This window comes from Coenobita brevimanus, chromosome 110 (genome assembly GCF_032717465.1).
Source record: "Coenobita brevimanus isolate Jiangsu-jjx chromosome 110, ASM3271746v2, whole genome shotgun sequence".
In the NCBI taxonomy this organism is placed as follows: domain Eukaryota; kingdom Metazoa; phylum Arthropoda; class Malacostraca; order Decapoda; family Coenobitidae; genus Coenobita; species Coenobita brevimanus.
The window spans coordinates 3,777,313-3,783,312 of NC_137063.1; the positions used below are offsets into that span (position 1 = coordinate 3,777,313).

General features: G+C 40.1%; 1 protein-coding gene across 1 annotated transcript in view; it reads right to left on the reverse strand.

Moving 5' to 3' along the window:
- Positions 1-3,088, reverse strand: part of LOC145417481 (tribbles homolog 2-like) — a 149,764-nt gene extending 146,676 nt beyond the window's left edge. The window contains exon 1 of the mRNA XM_080286190.1: positions 2,874-3,088. The gene's annotated coding sequence lies outside the window, so the exon portion shown is untranslated. The remainder of the gene's footprint in view (positions 1-2,873) is intronic.
- Between the last annotated feature and the right edge of the window lie 2,912 nt (positions 3,089-6,000).

A 6,000-nucleotide genomic window follows, 5' to 3' on the forward strand; every position in this document is an offset into this window, starting at 1 on the left:
ACTGCTAGATAATGTAGAAGACAGAAACGGAATGCCCACAACCTGACACGCTATGTTCTTCCACTTTTTCTTGACTAATAATACATGACTGGACAAATCTGCATCAGAATATGTCCAATTTAGGCTTCAGTGTGATGAGACCCATATCCCCAAGTCAAACTGCTCTGCCCAGGTCATGATCGAACCAAATTCCTGATCAGTGCCGGTTAGCTAGCTACACGCTCGGCTACCTCTGGCTGCCGCGACAGAGAGAGAGAGAGAGAGAGAGAGGAATATTCAATGCCCCAAACGTGATATATTACACGGGACACGGGTGAGGCGGTCACGTTGCATCCCAATCCACAGCTGTAGCCTTAGGTGTGGGCTGGCGTGGGGGGAAGGGGGTTGGGCACGTAAACAGGGTAGGGGGCACGTAAGCAGGGGTCCGTGCCAATACTGTCAGCACCAAGGGTATCAAGGAGTTCCTGGTACGTGATTCAGCCTTGCTCAAAATAACCGAGGGATCCATGTGGCCGCCAGGTGAGCTCCCAGCAAAGGTTTTAATCCCTTCAACTCTTTTTTTATTGATTACTCTTCCTGCAACTTTATGATTTGATCCAGTTTAGGTGAGCTTCCTGGTAGAAAAATTAATGATGGCTATATCTAAAACCTCCAATACAATACCTCTTCTAAATAAATATAATCGTCTGCTAGCACTGAGAATAAACAGCGAAAATGGCGTCACCGTATAGCAATGCTTAAAGAATGAGGACAGACTGCGCTGCGGAGCGCTCGCATGAACCCGACCTCATACGTCTCACTGATTCCAATATACAGTATAATCTCAAGGTGCTAGGCTACCACTCATTAATTAAAATATATACTCTCGCAATTCCTCGTGAACTACTGACATCAATCTCCCCAATACCCCGACTACGGTACACGCAAATGCATTGTCACACTGGGCTCGGAATAAGACATAGCCTGACGCAAACTGTCCGATCGTGTCAGAAAGGGTAAAAGTTGGTTTAAAAAAAAAAAAAAAATCGTTCATTAGAGTACACTTAGGTATTCCGTTACTCAGTGCCAGACATGAAGCAGGCGGCCATGAGAAAAGTTATGCCCAGAACTTAAGCCAACGACGCGTAATTGGGTTTTTCCTATTCCTACTCTCCACCCTACCTACTCCAGCGGACAATGCGCCTGTTCCCACCTCTGTTCGACCAGATAATATTAACAGCCTCTACTACATCGTATGCGAATATCTCAGGCGCATCATCAACAACCTAATTAATTTCCCTGTATTTTAAAAGGATGGAGGATTCGGGAACAAAAGAGAAACAAAATGAAGCCAGCAACCCTACACAAAAACTACCATATGCAGTACACAACCCGGATGATGAACATAAACACTCCATTCTAACCTGGCCACGCATATTCCATTTCAGTTCATGGTGAGGCCAACTATTGATCCCCGGCCAAGCTGCCCTGTTTCACCCCCACGTAGGCAGCCGTTACACATAAGGTGGGCAGAACTAGAGCAAGGTTTTAGGGTTATCAGGAAATGCACGCCCACAAGAAATCAACCTCCTTCATTTACAACAATCGCTATACATAATATCAGTTACTCTACGCGTACTTTAATGTCGCGAGTATTGATCTAGTTCCATATGAATCAAATTATCTGAAACGGTCGTGTAGCTGGGCGTACTTTAAAACGGCACATCACTACCGTACGTCAGCGCAAGAACACCGCAGGCAACCCCTATGAAGCGGTGAGTCATGCACGTATGCTAATGGCAGTGTGGTAAAGGGGCGTGTAACGGTGAGCCCCACACAATGTGTTTGTTTATTGTCCATTTCAGTATTGCTAAACCCTTGGAAAGTATCGCTGAATTATCGTACACCGCAACACTGACGCACTCATTCATTAGGCAATGCGGTACGATACCACCTATTCATTGCTGTCGCTTTTCTTACAGGTTTATGAATAATTCTGAGTTAATATAATAAGCAGTAATACATCCCCACTACAAAGCTATATGTAAAATTAGGCACATAAATAACAACACAGCAGTCTCTTCGGGTGAGCTAGAAATCCCTACATGGCAACTCGAGCCAGACGAAGGTATTTGCTATTAAAAACTACACCAAAATTAGCCACTCCTGTACCCACTGGATGCCAACCCCATGCACCAAAGCACTAAGTAATCCTGTACATAATTCCACAGCATAACCGGCATTAAGGTGGACGAAGGAAAAAAAAAAAAGTACGTTGAGGCGACACAGTCAGACGCGGGACGTGCAATAATGAAGCAACATAACCAGGAGTACGAAACATCAGCACAACATCCTTGGCTCTCCGCTGCAACACGTCTTTCAACACTCCTCACACAAAACTGATAACAAAAGAAGCTGTTTCAACTGCGAGTCCTTCAATGGGTTCACGGGAAACTAATAAGAGCCAACTAAACGTTATATACAGGGCTCTCACACATTTGCACATTACATAAACACCGTCACAGTAAATTTGAAAGAACTACATTGCAACACCAATGAATTCACATGCAAGTTATATCCACCAGTATACTTGATGTTTTGCACAACATAAATCCTGCAGGTGATTTAGGGCTTTATTGTTTTAGTATCTTTCCTCACTTGTTTCCCAATCGCGTTATCGATTAGTTTCCGTACCGCTGTCAGCACAATATTCACTGCCATCACACTGCACGATTATTTGGTGTCCATAGCTTAAGGGCACTTGCACTGGCATAATTATAATCCCTGTAACTGTCATCACCGTGATCACACAGACTCTAAGATCAGTTATATCCTTAAGTATTCACCCACTACCATAACACAGGACGCTACACACACTGCAATTCATCACTTACTCTTGTGGTACAGCCTTGTATCTGAGAAATACGTCCAAACACCTATTTTCTGGCTTGGTGTTTGTGTCTGTGATCCTCCTTGAAGCAAGGTTTCACTAGTAATCCTTATCCTTAGTTGATGTTCTTGGACGAATTGCTCAGAAACAAGCCACAGGAGACTAGCGCTCTCTGGAGACTGAGCACGTCCTCACAGCCATCGCTCAGAGGAGACTGAAAGTATCGGCTGCTGAGGCCGCCATTATAAGAACCAACGCTCGCCAGAGATACGCTTGCGTTCATCTCACTTCAGTTTGCAAAGTACTCCTTAAAGGGATTACTGCTCTCTGTATATCGTTGTGTTTTATATGATCGTAAAATCCTCTGTTCAAAGAACAGGTAGAGCTACACCATTTAAATCATTTTGAGTGATTTGTTTCCACGGACTACTTTGCCATGCGCACACCATTCTCCTTTAAACCATCGTACGGGGAACTGCTGCATTATTGTACTCCAATTTTTTTAATTTGCCGTATACATTTTTCTAACAGCAGGAAGCCTCTGATAGTTTCAGAAGTACACCACAAGTTATGGATTTAGTTTATAAAAGGTGATGGTATAATTATGTGCTTGTATTCCTTGCTAAAAACAATTAATTTTGAGAGAAATCACTTGTTTGGTGATTTTTATAGCACTTGTTTAGGAATCAATACGGTTTTTAATTTATGTTGCTTCATCCTGTCAAAATCTAATCAATAGGTGATATAATTCAGGCTGCTCTTTTCTATCAAAATACAAAGCACTTGGTGAATGAGGTAGATTATGGCCTCTTCTGGCCGTCGATCATGTTATAAAATATTCTGGATGCTATGAACAAATGCAGTGTTTATTTAGTAAATATGTTAAATATCTACAAAACTAAGCGTGTAAGGCATATATATGGAAGCATCAGGAGATAAATATGAACTCATCTCCAAGTGCAGTTGCAAAACGGACAGATGATCTACAAGCTACGACATGATACCGACAGTAACCGTGAATTATCGTACACAAAGGATGTTCTGAAGGTTCCGAGTTCTCACATTTTTTAAGCCAAGCCACCTCTATTTTCTTTTCCATATTGACTGGGGAACGTTATTAGCACAATTACAACAAATATAATTAACAATTATAGTCTCTATACATGTCCGAAATTTAGAGAATATCAGTGTAAATCGAAATGTAAACCGCATACCGGTGTATTTCGAAATATTGCCATGCTGCGTGTGATGCAATATCGTCATTTCATTGTGATTACAAACCGAACCGCTTTGTGGAACTTCAGGAAAGCTGCAACAAGGGGCGAATTACAAAGAGTCTTGCAATCGAGGCGGTGACCTCTCAAACGTTGGTCAAGTTAACCAGAGAGCGTGCAGCCAGCCGGAGAGATGTTGCGACATGAAAAAAGTTTGAAGCATAAAGAAACGCAGGCGGTACAAATCGGAACGTCAGGCATTGTGAGGTTTCCAGTGTTCACCGCAATGCAAGGGTTCGTTCACGTGTGGCCGTATTTTGCACTCCATTAACCCACAATACCTGCACAAAAAATTTAGTTATGTAAGACTGATGATGCTTACCAAACGTGTGATGATGATGATATTGATGATGATGATGATGGTAAAGAAATTATGATACTAATGTCTAATGATGAGGTAAATTACAGGCAGCTAATGAACGTAGACAGCAATAACAACAATGATAATAATAATAATAATAATAATGAAATGTGTGAATAAATGCCTGATAATGACGTAACCAATAATGCTGACGTAAATGATAATAGCTGATGGTGATACTGATGAAGGAAATGAATACGAATGATGACGTACGGTAACCATGGCAACGCTGCACCAAAACACAAAGGGATACTTGGGTTTTGAATTGCAGGAAGCACTAGGAAGCTGACGAATTTTCCTCTGTCCTATTTTAACTTCATAAATCTTAGACGAAAATTACAGCAGGTTATAACTCTTTTCTGCAGGACGATTAAGGAAAGAAGTATATACGAATCCTCCCTTGTTTAGTTCCTCCTGTAAAAAACATCTCTACAGGGAGTTGATTGTTTATATGTTTGAAAATCCCGCCCCAGGTTCCTACGGCTCATTGCCAGATGCATAAAATTGTCTGGTTTAGATGGAATAGGGTACTAGACTTCTCTCAACCACGAAAGGGTTAATAATAATGCTAATAATAATAACAGATGATTGTAATAATAATAATAATAATAATAATAATAATGTCAGAAGAATGATAATGATGATAATAATAATGATGATGTAACTATGAAACACCTGGCAGCAAAAATAATTAAAATGATTCGTAATAATAACTCAAATAATAGTAAATATAATAAAGCAATAACTGAATAATGTAAACTATAATAATGAGAGTAATGAAGGTAAAATTACGGTAAAGACGATGATAATGATGATAGAAATGATGATGTTGATAATGACGATAAAAATAATGATGAGAATGATGATAAAAATGATGATGATGATGAAGTGTAAAATTAATGAGACAAGGTTGACAAGTATGGTGTCAATAATAATAATAATAACGACAATAACAAAAACCATATTAATGAGGAGGAGGAGGATGACGATGATGATGATAATATTGATACTGAAGACGATTATGATGATGATAATAAAAATAATAATAATAATAATAACAATAATAATAATGATGATGATGATGATGTTGATAAAGTGGTGAAAATGATGATAAAAGTGATGACGATGCTGACGAAACAGATAACGTCCATTCAAATCATTCCCGCCAAAACCAGACGCTCGTACTCAGTCAAGGAGGACCTATTGCCACTGGGGGGGTTAGAGGTGGCCCTTGAGTAGCACCTCCACTGAGTCTCACCCTCGAGCAATAAATAAATAAATGAATAAGTAAATAAAATCGATTGGAGGTAGTACAGATAAAATAAGACTCCTGTACTTGGCTTATTATTCTTATTTTATCATCATCATCGTTACTACTGCTACTACTACTATTTCTGCTGCTACTACTACTACTACTACTACTACTACTACTATTACTGCTACTACTATTATTACTACTACTACTAGTACTGATGGTGGTGGTAGTGGTTGTGGTG